This window comes from Epinephelus fuscoguttatus, linkage group LG1 (genome assembly GCF_011397635.1).
Source record: "Epinephelus fuscoguttatus linkage group LG1, E.fuscoguttatus.final_Chr_v1".
NCBI classification, from domain to species: Eukaryota; Metazoa; Chordata; class Actinopteri; order Perciformes; family Serranidae; genus Epinephelus; species Epinephelus fuscoguttatus.
This window is the reverse complement of record NC_064752.1, coordinates 13,700,685-13,716,189: the sequence shown is the minus strand read 5'-3', so window position 1 is coordinate 13,716,189 and position 15,505 is coordinate 13,700,685.

Here is a 15,505-nt window from a genome sequence, read left to right as displayed (position 1 = left end):
CAGTGTGGCTGCACTATGGCCCATGAAGTGGGGGGCTTATAGAAAGAGTGGGCCATCCAACAATGTGTTGGGTGGAGAATGGGCCCTTATGAGTGATTGCCACCTTGTAAATACGCCTGTGTTGAAAGAAGAACTCTCATTAAATTAAAAACAGTACCATTTGCTATATATGCCCACTTAAAAAAGCAAACCCTTCTCTTTTTTGTACAATAGTCTCTATAACAAAAGTATATGCTTATTCCATAACTATGAATCAACCATTAAAATTGTTAAACTAAATCAATAATTTCTTATCTTCTTTGGAATTTTTTATACAGATATGTTGATGTCTCTGATCATGTAATCTCTCAAGACAGATTCTGCAATTTACATTGTAGAATATCTCGGCAGCCCTGTGTGAAAGACGACTACGGGGGGGGCTTTGAGTTTGAACATGCTGTGCTTTAGCCAATCACAATGAAGGGGGCGTGGCCGAGCCGTGCAGGTGTCCCCAGGAAATGTGTACCTACAGAAACAGCAAGCTCCGCGTCCATGGCGACTGCTCCACCCAAAACGCCGTCTCGTCAACGTGAAAAAATATTTTTTCCAGCAGATGTCTTAGTTACAACATGATTGAGCTAACTGGAGTAGTTTCATGTCGTATCTGACAGCAGGAGGCTTTTAACAGATGACGTCCTGATGTTAGCTTTGCTGCTGCTGTTAGCTGTCCCTGTCAGCTGCAGCCACTGATGCTTTCTAGACATTGTGATTTCCCAAAACTGAATAAATACCACACATAGCAACACAAAACTGCTTTGCTAGCTCAATCATGTTGTAACTAAGATATCCTCTGGAAGAAATATTGTTTTCACGGACCGTTTATTGAGTTACTGAGTTACTACAGACACCGCTAACGGGGCTAACAGCTAACGGTTAGCCCAGCTAATCTACGATAACCATATTATTAATTACAAAACGTGCACACAGAAATAGTAATGTTTGTTCAATCATTGTGTTTATAGACTTTACAAACATCAGATTAGTCTAAACGGTGATATAGTGACGTGAAAAATGTGTATATACATATATGTACAGTACAGGCCAAAAGTTTGGACACACCTTCTCATTCAATGCGATTTCTTTATTTTCATGACTATTTACATTGTAGATTCTCACTGAAGGCATCAAAACTATGAATGAACACATGTGGAGTTATGTACTTAACGAAAAAAGGTGAAATAACTGAAAACATGTTTTATATTCTAGTTTCTTCAAAATAGCCACCCTTTGCTCTGATTACTGCTTTGCACACTCTTGGCATTCTCTCCATGAGCTTCAAGAGGTAGTCACCTGAAATGGTTTTCCAACAGTCTTGAAGGAGTTCCCAGAGGTGTTTAGCACTTGTTGGCCCCTTTGCCTTCACTCTGCGGTCCAGCTCACCCCAAACCATCTCGATTGGGTTCAGGTCCGGTGACTGTGGAGGCCAGGTCATCTGCCGCAGCACTCCATCACTCTCCTTCTTGGTCAAATAGCCCTTACACAGCCTGGAGGTGTGTTTGGGGTCATTGTCCTGTTGAAAAATAAATGATCGTCCAACTAAACGCAAACCGGATGGGATGGCATGTCGCTGCAGGATGCTGTGGTAGCCATGCTGGTTCAGTGTGCCTTCAATTTTGAATAAATCCCCAACAGTGTCACCAGCAAAACACCCCCACACCATCACACCTCCTCCTCCATGCTTCACAGTGGGAACCAGGCATGTCGAATCCATCCGTTCACCTTTTCTGCGTCTCACAAAGACACGGCGGTTGGAACCAAAGATCTCAAATTTGGACTCATCAGACCAAAGCACAGATTTCCACTGGTCTAATGTCCATTCCTTGTGTTTCTTGGCCCAAACAAATCTCTTCTGCTTGTTGCCTCTCCTTAGCAGTGGTTTCCTAGCAGCTATTTGACCATGAAGGCCTGATTCGCGCAGTCTCCTCTTAACAGTTGTTCTAGAGATGGGTCTGCTGCTAGAACTGTGTGTGGCATTCATCTGGTCTCTGCTCTGAGCTGCTGTTAACTTGCGATTTCTGAGGCTGGTGACTCGGATGAACTTATCCTCAGAAGCAGAGGTGACTCTTGGTCTTCCTTTCCTGGGTCGGTCCTCATGTGTGCCAGTTTCGTTGTAGCGCTTGATGGTTTTGCGACTCCACTTGGGGACACAATTAAAGTTTTTGCAATTTTCCGGACTGACTGACCTTCATTTCTTAAAGTAATGATGGCCACTCGTTTTTCTTTAGTTAGCTGATTGGTTCTTGCCATAATATGAATTTTAACAGTTGTCTAATAGGGCTGTCGGCTGTGTATTAACCTGACTTCTGCACAACACAACTGATGGTCCCAACCCCATTGATAAAGCAAGAAATTCCACTAATTAACCCTGATAAGGCACACCTGTGAAGTGGAAACCATTTCAGGTGACTACCTCTTGAAGCTCATGGAGAGAATGCCAAGAGTGTGCAAAGCAGTAATCAGAGCAAAGGGTGGCTATTTTGAAGAAACTAGAATATAAAACATGTTTTCAGTTATTTCACCTTTTTTTGTTAAGTGCATAACTCCACATATGTTCATTCATAGTTTTGATGCCTTCAGTGAGAATCTACAATGTAAATAGTCATGAAAATAAAGAAAACGCATTGAATGAGAAGGTGTGTCCAAACTTTTGGCCTGTACTGTATATGCTGAAATAAATTCTGTGAGAATGATATTTTACTGTCTAAAGCTCAACCAAAAAGGTGAATTGTAATGGTGAAGGTAGTAATGCTGGGGTAACACATTTTTTTTTTTTAAATGAAATACAAAAAAGTTGAATTGTCACTGTTGTTAATACCATATATTCAATGTTATTCCATTATATATGTGATAATAAGAATTATATCAGTATGATTTTTCACTAATTCTGATGTTTTCAAAGTGCTGTAGTGGTAAATACGAAGAATAAACATGTGGAATTAATAGCAGCACTGGTAATATAAATGCCATGGTCACAAATTGATACATGTTGGTATACAAACATCTCAGTAAGACATCTCAACCCTTTAGTAGAGGCCTACGCATATTTGAAGAGAGAGCATTATTTAGAGAACATTAATACTTCACTCATGCCTGTCCATTAAATTAGCTGAATTATTTCTTAGTGGCCACCATCACTGTCTGAATTAGAGCTGAAACATATGGTTGATTAATCAATTTGTCAAGTGATAGAAAATAACAGAAATTTTTAAACATTAATTTTCATCCTGTATTCAGCCTTTAAATCCCTTTTCAAGCTTCTCTGGTGTGAGTCTAGTGTCTAGTGTTTGCTGCTTTTCTTTAGTAATTATGCCAAACACAAGCACATCATTCATGTCTGCCTTTTAAAAATATTTTTCTTCAGTGTATTTAAAAAAGGTACAAACTGGCTCGAATCAGGAACAGAGACATGAGGCTGACTCAAAGGCACGTTCAATCTCAAAACAGTGTGCAATGTTCTGCTGCAATATCCAGCTGCGCCCAATCAGCAGTGACATGCGTCTAAATAAATGTCTTATACATCTTCTTTATTTCTTGTATGTTTTTTGTTTGTATTTCACACCTGCTCTGGCAATGTGATGTATGTTTTCTCTGCCAGTAAAGTCCTTTGAAGTGAAATGAATGAAACCCCACTGTGCTAAAAGGTTGCTTGTGTAAAACAACAGGGTGTTAAACGTGCCACCGTTTTCATTTGAATAAACATTTTGCTATCTTATGTCGGAGCTGAACGCAGTCCAGGTGTGTGTCATTAAATAAACAGTTGAGCTCCTCCTATAGGTGTCACTACAACCACAGAATTGATGCACAGCTCCAATCTGGACTAAATCAAATATGTATATTAAATCAGCAGTGTGTACATAATTTATCTATCATTTATAATATATTGAATATTTTATGAGAAAATATGAAGATATACACAAAATGCTGAAAACAATCAAAGAATTAAATCATTCATAAATATGATAGCAGCAAATGTACATAACAAAGGCAATCAGATGGGAAACGGGGATTCAAATCTGAATATATATGATCAAAATTGATTTGGATTTGTATAATACATTTAAAAAATATTGCATCCCTGTTAAAGTCCTGTCTTTCAGAAATATAAAATATGTTTTTACTAAAGTACCAGAGTCCTTTTCTCTTGTGCCATCATCACATCTGCCTGTCCCTCCAGGCTCCTTCATTGCTATTCTCCACCTGTCCACTAGGTGTCCTCTGACCTCTCCACTTCCTCAGTCACCTGACTCTCACATCCAGCCGCTCCCTCCTGCTCTGCAGTAACCCCGCCTTCAGCCATTCCTCTCACCTGACCTTCCCGCCCACCTGCTCACCTGTTTCCACCTTTCCTCATCAGCCCTGCAGCACATATACCACCCCTCCTGTTCCCCAGTCAGCTGCCACATTGTCAGTGCTGCTGTGTTGTTTAATGCCTTTGCTTTTGAGCCACATGTAGATGAACCATGAACCCTGAAACCCTGAAACCCTTGTACCTAAACCTGACTGGAATCAGCATCTCCCTGCCTGCACCTTTCCTCTGTTCTCGTTCCTGGTTATCTTTGGCCTTTTCTGCCCATGGAAGTAAGCTCATGTAGCTTTATTTTTGTCACTGAATCCATGAACTGTTCCTGTTTGCATTTGGGTCAAATTTCTTGCTGCTTCACACTCGCCCCCAGTGTTTCATTTATGACCAAAAACCTCCAACTTAATGCTACTCCCATCAGTCTCAGCTGCACTTTGTCTTTGATGCTCATTAGCAAATGTTAGCATGCTAACACACTTTGTCACACAGAGGCCAGCAGAGCTTTGCTCAGCTAACTGACTTGGTTTTGTTTTCCATCAGCAAAGGTTATGGACAGTACCTGGCACTTTTTTGGGACCACTTCAGCTGATGTTTCAACCTGAGCCGATACTAAAAGGTGAAGTTAAATCAATCAGTCAGTTTATTATTCATCTTCTTCTTCTAACCGCTTCATCCTCTTGAGGGTCGCGGGGGGGCTGGAGCCTATCCCAGCTGACATCGGGCAAGAGGCAGGGTACACCCTGGACAGGTCGCCAGACTATTGCAGGGCTGACACATAGCCCTGACACATTCACACTCACATTCACACCTATGGACAATTTGGAGTTACCAATTAACCTAGTCCCCAATCTGCATGTCTTTGGACTGTGGGAGGAAGCCGGAGTACCTGGAGAGAACCCACGCTGACACGGGGAGAACATGCAAACTCCGCACAGAAGGGCTCCCACGCCCGGGATCGAACCGGCAACCCTCTTGCTGTGAGGCGACAGTGCTAACCACCACACCACCGTGCCGCCCTCAGTTTATTATTTGTCACATGAAATCATACAAATACAGTTTTGAAGTGCAGACATTTCTCTGTTTGGTTGCTGATGAAAGGATTCAGTGAGTGTCTCGTTGAAGTTGATGTCATGGGAGTCTCATGCGGTGTCGCTATGGTGCTAAGCTGAGTCAGGACTCCTACATGTAGATTGAGGGGCTACTATCTGCAGTGGAAAACAAAATAGAGAAAATGACCTGTTGCCAAATGTGAGTTTATCGTTTATAATGCAGAAACATTTCACTGTTGCATCTTATCAAACATGAGGATTTATTGCTTGTCCTTGAAATTGTTTTATTTATTTTGTTTATCTCAATGATGACTTTTAATACTTAAATGCATTTTCATTACTGCACTGACACACCATTATTTAAAGTAAGTGACTGCCTGTGTGAGCAGTGCATGTGTTGCAGAACCTCTTCTATCTTATTTCAGGGCTCATGTTAAAAGGTTAGAGCAGCCACACTGCCTGTGTGAGCAGTGCTGCTCGGGTGCAAATCATCTAGGGAATAAAAGTCTCGCCTAATTTTCCGTGTGATGCGCGCAGTTTCAGCAAGAATAGACAGTGAAAATGGTCTTTTGATAATTAGATTGATGTCATACCACCTTTCACTACAGTTTCAAGTCTTGATCTGTTTCAGTTTCAAACGAAAGCCCTCATGGACAGAATCCCTTTTATGTGTTTACACAAGGCTTTTCATTATAAAATCATTATGTTGTTGGCAAGTACCTGCTTTTAATTGTAGAACTACAGTAGTTATATTAGCAGGCAGCTGTGCAGCAGTGCCACAGCAGCAACGCTGTCTGTGTGAACATCAAGTGTTTTTTTATTTATTTATTTATTTATTTATTTTACAGTATGGTATTCATACTTGTACTTTAGTGAGGTATCTGAATACTTCCTCCACCCCAGTGTTTTCATAAGTGTGCTGGTAGACAGATTTTTTTTTAGCTTTGAACAGAGCCGGGCTGGTTGTTTCCCTCAGATGTGAGAGTGGTTTTGTTCTTCTCATCTTACTCTCGCTGAATTTAACAAAATGTCAACTATTCCTTTACCTTATCTTTTTAACTTTTGTCATTAAAGCAGCACTATGTAAAATTTTACACTTGAAACTAACAATTGACTGATCGAATATATATTAAAATGTGTTAGAAAATAAATATCTATCTCCACATTAAAAGATAATAAGGTGCAAAAATTGTGTCCTTCAGATCAGATTGCAAACGTGTGAAAAACGCCCTGTTCTACATGACAGCACACTTAAAAAAAAACAAAAACAAAAAAAAAACCTTTCATTAGCCTTATCTCTAAAATGAAATGACAATGCCGCTGGTTTACAGGCACATGATGTTGACATTTCCCTGCAAAATTTACTGTGCAGCGTGGAGCCAAGGTCTGAATAATGAATACAGATCTATTAGGCAGCCTTGATGCCCTTCTCCCGACAGGCAGACTGTGTCCTCGCTCGCCCGCTCTGCAGATTGTTCACTGATTTCAATGCTTGACTCTGACTCTGCCTCAATACTGTCTTCACATCCTCACAGCAAACACCGCACAGCAGCTCATCCTTGTTTCATATAGAGATGGGAAAATGATTATTATGCTAATATATTGTGATTATTGGACATTTAAATTGGCTCTCAGTCAGCTCAGACAATTACTGTGACCCCTAATACTAGAAGAAACCCATAATAATAATAATAACAACGGTCTTTTGCCATTTTCTCAGTATCACATCCCGAGGTGATAAATAGACAAATTATCATCAAATTACACCCATTCCTTTAAATTATATGAGATTATGCCTAATAAGCCGCATAAGACATCACAGAGGGCAAACTTATGTCGTGACATTATGTTTAAAACATCTGTTCAAGTCGTAAGTGCAGTTTAAACTCCGCACTAACTGGACCATTATTGTGACGGAGTGTTTGTCTCCTTCGGCAACTTGCACCCGAGTGACATTCATCCATAAGCACAGCCTGAGCTCTGAATGTCGCTGTATGATTTCTGAAATTGAATTTTCCCAGGCCGCAGAAATCTAATAACTTCCCAGCTAATGACGATTGAGTCAGGATAGATGACTGAATTGCTTTCAATAGGCTTTAGGTGTTCCAAAAAGTCAATATCCATTATATATTTGGGCTCAGACCAATTCCAGTTCATGCAATATGAACACGATTGACCTTTCCTTTGGAGGAGGGGGAAACCAAATCTGCAGCTTGCTGATACAGTCTCAGTGAAAGCTGGAAGATGTAAACTTCACAATGGCCGTGGGGATGTTTATTGCATAATTCTGTTCACAGTATTTTGTCATCTGCTGTAAAAAAGTTCACTTTAGATCTTTATTGTCACACAAGAGGAAATTATTTCTGCAGCAAGGAAGTGTTAAAAAAAAAAAAAAGCAAAACACAATATTCAAGATCTTAAAAGTGCTGGTACATAACACAATAAAATGTTGATGTGATAAAACTGTAACTATAAAGATGCGATAAAGTGCTAAGTTATGCAATTCATTTAGTATAGGAAAATTGCACCAGTAAAAATTTATGTAAAAGATCATCCACACCATCATCATCTTTTGGCTTTAAAGTGAACTTCAAGGTACTTAAAAAGTTAGACAGTAGAGCTTTTGTTTGTTTAGTTGGTTGTTTTATGTTGAATAATTCCTCATTGCCGACAGTTACTTTTTATTTTTTTTATTTTTATTTTTTTTCTTTGCCAACAGTTTACAGCTGTAACAGTAGTAATGTTTTCTCCTCCAGTGGAGCCGCATGATAAGCCCTACTTGCACAACTATTGTTACTTTATCATTCTATCCTTTTGTTTTTGTACCTGCTGGAAGTTTTACTCTGACTTGTTATATTAGATACTTATGTTTCATATTATGCAACAACAAATGGTTGAAAAGGTAGCTCATGTGAAGAGGGAGCAGACTGTGGCCTTTATTGTTTCGCTCTAATCTTAAGAAGCTCTTGGAAGATGTCCCTGCAAGGGCTCAATTATGCTCAACGTTAGATACGGAGAAGGGCGGCACGGTGTGGTTTGCATGTTCTCCCTGTGTCAGCGTGGGTTTTCTCTGGGTACTCCAGCTTCCTCCCACAGTCCAAAGACATGCAGGTTAATTGGTGACTCTAAATTGTCCGTAGGTGTGAATTGTTGTCTGTCTCTATGTGTCAGCCCTGTGATAGTCTGGTGACCTGTCCAGGGTGTACCCTGCCTCTCGCCCAATGACAGCTGGGATAGGCTCCAGCCCCTCTGTGACCCTCAAGAGGATAAGTGGTTATGAAAATGGATGGATGGATAGTAAGGAGATGGAGATGGATGGACCCTCGTTTCCACTTATGTATGTGTATGAAGGTGAGGCAAGTCAGGGTGGCGGAAGTCCATTCATTCCTATGGGAATCTCCGTGATATGCGATGTGCCTGTGAAACTCCTCCCCTCCCTCATATTTCCATCCGGACTTTGCAGCAAGTATGTTAAAAAATTGTGGTGGATTTTGGAGAGACAGGCTTCTAACTAGCTAACATGCTATTTCTTTGTCAAGTGAGTTTGTATAATTAAAAGAATTTGTTAATTAGTTTGAACACATTGTGAATCTGAGTAATGTTATTCTGTTTTAAATATGGGTTTACATTATATACAGTCAGATTGTCATTTTGACTCATTCAGCCGTTCATACGTTTTTTCAATGAAATATTTCACAAAACATGCTAAATACTTGGCAGGTCCTGTTTTTGTCCCGAGAATGTTCCAAGCACATATTCCAAACTACTGGAAACAAAATTAGCCCCTCCACCATGGCTGCAGGTAGTTTCTATCAGGTTTCTATCCATCTGTAAAGAAATGCACTTCCTTGCGTTGGACACTAGAGGCATCATCTGTATATTCATGGATCTATGGACACTAGGCATGTACGGAAGTGGAAACAAGGCGTTTGTCTGTACTCTGCATTCATTTCATTTTCGTTCGTATTTGTATGTGTATTTTTTCTGAATGCTTATGGATATGATCGAAACAGAGTATACCACCAGAAATCATAGAGGCAGCATAGCGTAGTTCAAGTGAGATACGATCGTGGGAAATGACAAAGACATTAAAGTAATGGCAGTAGGGTTTCGTTATTGTTGTTATTGTTGAGTGAAACTTTTGTCTCCACCCTCTAGTGCCATTTCACTGTATCTATGCTATCATAAAGAACACATGGAAGTATGCGGGCAGTGACATTTCCAAAATTTAAAACGGATGTACCTATTTTCGTATGTCAGGGGAGTCAAAATGAGCCATAATTCAATCCTCTTGCTTTTTCTTTTGGCAAAGAAATTCATAAAATTCTCATTTAAGAGGTCAGAACCAAAAAATGTTTGCCATTTTTCCTTTACAAAATGACTAAAGTAATTATGTGCTGATCAAAACAGATGCTGATTAAAATTCTGTTGATCGACTAATCCAGTGGTTCTCAAACTTTTGAAATATTTTGTCAGCCAAGGACCCCCTGAGCAGCGCAAAAAAAAAAAAAAAAAAGCTACATAAAGAGGTACAATACAGCACTGCACCATCAGTGACTGTGTTTACAAGGTCTTTAGTATCCCGGTTTTGAGGCTTATCCCGGCTTTGGGCATATCCGGGATATGATGTTTACATGGAACACAGAGAAACCCGGTTAATCATATCCCTGTATACATGATAAATACCAGTAACCCGTTTTCTGATCACAGCATCCTATCTGCGCAGGCGTGTGTTACGTCTTTTACGTCTTTTGTTTACAACAGATTGAGCGGGAAATGTGATGTATTTATTAATTATATTTAATTATTAATTATTATTATTATAAATATTAATATTTTCCACCGCAACCTAAATTGTTCAACGGTGCGAGGTGGAAAACCAGCGTCACGTAGCTTGTCCGCAACAGACTTGAATAGGTCAGCATTTCTGTGTCTTCTGCTGTCTAAACACGTAGTTATGTTGAGTTCTTTCATCATTTTCAGGCAAAATTCAGTCTTTTCATCGCTCCAAAAATGGGAAGCTCTCGTTGCCGCCATGTTGCTTGTATATCTGGTGCGTCACTCTGGCACCTGCGCACACAGCAGGCAGATGTCAGAGACCGGGATAAGGCGTATACATGCTCCAGTATCCTGGCTTCTATCGGAGTACTCCAGGTGGCAAAACCGGGTTTCTTGAAACCGGGAAAAGGGCATAACCTGGTTTCTGAATTCGGGATATGGTGTTTACATGCACAAACACAAAAACGGGATACTTAAAAAACCCAATCAAAACCGGGATACTAAAGACCTTGTAAACACACTCAGTGTCAGATTTTTTAGAAATACTGAGATGCTTCATTTTAAATGTTTGGCAAAACAATTTTTGTCATCGAGCAATCACACAAAGACAGCTGTGTCTTTTTAATAAGTTGCAATTACAATTAAGTGATAAACTTGTAGAATTATGCATGATTTTGATATTTTTCTTAATTAATATCTTTAAAATATTTCATGTACTCCCATGAGAAACACTAGATTAATCATTGCAGCACTACAAGTAATAGCAATAAAAATAATAAAGAATACAGGTTACCTTGATGAAGACTTGGATCCATATTTTAATTGATAGCGTGTCTCATCTGCTTAAGCAGCAGGACTGTAGAACAGCTGGCTCAGGAAGAGGTCAGGCTGTGAGGTCAGTGTGAGAGGAAGGAGAAATAAACATATGCACCTTTTATGAGAGAGAGGTTTGCAATGACCTTGTCGAGGTGATATTAATCTAATTTCTAAAGGTGTTAAGAAACTTGTGGAATAGAAAGCTGAGGGTGAGAAGACCTGCTCCCGCTGCTGAAAAGATGTTTTCTTGATAAATGGATGTGTATTGATGTTGCTGCGAATGACGCTGACAGCTGTGAACCTCAAACAAAAACTGTGGGAGCTGGGTTGGATGCCAACAAGAAAATAAAGACAGACAAAAGAAGAGAGGACAAAGACACAGATGAGAGACGAGATGTGAACAGCAAAAGGCAGAGAATACCTAGGGAGCAGAAGAGATGGGAAAAAGAGAGAGGTTACAGTGGCAGCACGATGGGCACAGTGTGGTGTCTGAAATCCTACACGTACATAAAACCACAAACGTTCTCAGATTCTTTAAAGCCACGGTCCAGGAATTTCTGCAGCCGCTCTCTCGTCGCTTTCACACACAGCACTACATTAAATGGAGCAGTATGGCTGCTGCCTGAAGCGTGCAATCTATACAGTGAGCAGCAAGACAATAACCTCCGTAAAACTGGTTCGGGAGTTTACAAAGTCGGCCTCCAGGCTTCATCTAGCAGCTGAAGAGGGACCGCAAACAGTGAGGTTTGTGGGCTGAGGTAATACACTCTTCATTAAAATGCATCAAAATAATGCTGTTACACAAGAGATGCTCAACTGCTGCAGGCTGTTTGGCATGTATTATAGAAGAGACAGTCAAAAGAGGATTTTCCACTCAACTCTTTCTGGCTTTTAATTCATCTTTAAAAAAAAACAAAAACAAGCGACTGTTTCTGCTACAGGTTTGACTGTGAAGGAAGAGAGAGATTTTGTCTGAGGTACCACATGTTGGTACGAGTTGTAGGAGTGATGCAGAGGTGTCAGTGTTAACATGTATTATCCAATTTTGTGCTCTTATTCTGAAAGACAGTGTTCCCACTAAGCTGTTTACATAATTGATGAAAAGGAATACTTCATTAATATTCCAGTTTACATGCAGGCATGCATACTCCGTGCTTGAACATGTCATTTATCATGTCAAAATGTGTAAAAGTGCTTGTGCCATTTTGTTCGTGTCAAAACAGGATTTTTTTCCACTGGTAGCGGACTTGTTGGACCATGTGAACACAACCTCCCTCGTTCATTCCTTTAACCACCTTCTTGAAAAGGTCAGCGTTGCAGTATGTGCACATATCCAAAAACCTGTTGCTACCTAAGTCTATCATAATGATTGAAAGTAGGTGTGTTTCTCCTTCTGACCATAGATGTTGGCTTTTCCTTTGGGCATGCATCTCCAACACACAGCCTTGAAAACTTTGCGGGTTGGTTTGTGTACAACAAATTATGAATACACGCAGAAGAGCTATAAAAACCTCAATTGGGATACAAATTCTGAATGTGCTGTCTACATGTCCAAGGAATGCTCCTAAAACCTGAATAATGCTGGCATCTCTCCAACATCATGTTTGGTATTTTGGTCCTCATGGGTTTCTTGGAGCCAAAGGGACTGTATTTGGATGAGAAGGTGGAGCTGTGGAAAAGCGAGGACACCGTTGTGGTAGCAATTTGTCAATTGCAAGGTAGCCCCGCCCTAAAGCATACCCTGCTTTATCATTTTACTCTAAAGGGGACCATAATTTACAAAATTAACATCATACTGTATTGAAGAAGGCTTGAAACCAAACTCATTAAGAAACTGTTTGCTGAAGTAACAAATCAAGTGAGAAGTCGGGTCATTCTCTCAGACTTCTACACAATTGGACTTCTTTTTGCAGGTCTTCTTTTTTGTTGTTTTGTTTGGTTTGGAGACAGTGGCACTGAGGAGGAGACAAGAGGCAGAGCTGGAGGTAGCAGAGATGAAGATGCTGAGGTTCTCTTTGGGAGTGACAAGGATGAATAGGATCAGGAATGAGTACATCAGAGGGACAGCTCATGTTGAATGTTTTAGAAATAAAGTCAGAGAGGCCAGACTGAGATGGTTTGGATATGTTCAGAGGAGGGATAGTGAATATATCAGTAGAAGGATGCTGAGGTTAGAACTGCCAGGCAAGAGGCCTAGAGGAAGACCAAAGAGGAGATTTATAGATGTAGTGAAAGAGGACATGAAGTCAGTTGGTGTGAGAGAAGCGGTAGCAGAGGATAGGGTTAGATGAAGGCAGATGAGATCGACCCTTGCTTGCCATTACAAAGAATGTGGGTTTAAGGCACTTCTACATTGGCTTTGCTTCTCAGATTCTCAGATCAATATCCATTTTTCGTTCTCACTCCGACCTCGTCACATATCGACGTTTGGTCATGGACTTTCCACGTCCTGATATAACGTGAAAGGTACCCTGGGAGTGTTGGTTGTTGAGTTTCTGGGACACCGTGTCAACTTCTGCCTGTTACATGCGTTGTCTTCTTTCAAAATACACTTCAGTTTTGACAGGAAATGTAACGATTACATACAGTCTCTTTCAAAATAAACGCACTACTTCACTACAACACCACGAATTGATGTTTTTTTGGGTTTTTTTTTTTGCCGCACACGTGGTTAGGTTCAGGAAAAAAGAACAGGGTTCGGCTTTATGATCTTATGGATCACAAACATCGCTCTCCTGGGCAAAGGTTGGTGTTCGTTGGACCCATCCACCATGCCTTCTGCCCACCCTACTCAGACTGTCATCGCCTTAAGTTTTGTCCTTGTCCTGCTGTGTTTTCCCCTGACACCGTGGGGTCTGCTCATTGGTCCGACAGCCCATTATTCCGACCATATTAAACCCATTGTTCCGAAGTTCTGTTGTTCCGAAATCATCATGATGCCCTGTGGTTAAGGTCTGGTTAGGTTTAGGCACAAAAACCACTTGGTTAGGGTCAGGAAAAGATCATGGTGTGGGTTAAAATGAAAAAGAAAGTGACAAACACATAAGCCGTGAGCCTGCTTCGCCTCAAGCCTTTCCCAGCTGACCCAGAGCCGGTCGCGGAGCCGCTGGGAGCCGTTCAGCACCGTGAAAAACTCCCCACACAATCCCGACACCAGAGTTAATAACAGGAGGTTATGGTGTTTCACTCTCTTCTCTCTATGGCACTTGTATCTCGACCAGTAGCCTACTTTTGTTGCATTTGCTGATCCTCTATGGTACACAAATACAGTATAGCCTAGTACAATCACATGTCAGAACAACGGGATGTTGGACTAATTGGGATGTTGGACCAATGACATGGAGCCAACACCGCTGAGCGCTATTAAACTATAACAGCGACTGGCCGCACATCATGACGACATTGAAGGATGGCTTGATGCCGCAAGTCATTGCCCAAGCGCTGGATTTCGTTGACTTTGCAGCGAGACTGGGCTGACTGATGATATTGGTATGTCATTGCTATCAGCTTTAAAATGAACAGATCAGAATTGGCCAACATGCCTTTTCCTAATTTGCATAGTTAATGAATATCACATACATTGAAAAGTATTGTATGTCTTGTCTGTATCTGCTGGTGGGCCGTCATGATAAGAGTATGCAAGGATAACGTGATGTTAATTCCACCACAGAGGGGACCTTGTGATCACCAAAATTATAGGGAAAAAGGTGTCAGTATTGGTTATTGGTCAAATAAGTTAAGTATGGACTTTTTTAGATATCTGCAAAAAATCCAATATCATGCATCCCTAGTTTGAACAAAGTTTTATGAAAATTATGGTTACTGACATATTTCAATCTGGACCGAAAAGTGAACCAACATGGCTAAAAAGAATTGTTCCAGCATCATTTTTTTTAACTCTAAAATTCACGATGTGGAACTACTTATGTGAAAACAACCATCTCGAGGCTCATTCTCAAACATAATCATTAAAAAAAAACAAAAAAAAAACTTTCTGCTTTGGTGGATCAGGCACAGCGCTTTTATCCATTACCCCAGTGGGATCCATAATTTCACTGGCTGGATTCATGCGGCTTCACACAGACTTAGATATCAAATCCCTCACATCAGCAGTGCCGGAGGCGAAATACAGCCAAACACGAATCGCTGATGGACACAGAATGACACGAAAGATGGATGAGGCTTTAAAAGGAGATGGTGTGTGGTGGAGGGCAGGCGGGTTACATCCAGCAGCTGTACTGAGTGGAGGAAAAGTGAATGGAAAATACAAACACATTTCCCCAAGCTTGAATGAATGGGATATTTTTGGGGGGGGGTGCTCTTTCTTTAAACCAGTAGACACACTCAGCTTTTTGGTGAGTGTTTGGTAAATAGTTTGAAAATGTGCACAAATCCTTTATAATATTCCCAAACAGGTTTTTGCTTGCAGTGCATTCAGCCAGGTTTACGCATGTGGGGCGAACGTGTGTGTCTTTCCTCCCCCAGCTGTTAAAAGCTGCATAGTAAGCTGCAGCATTACTTG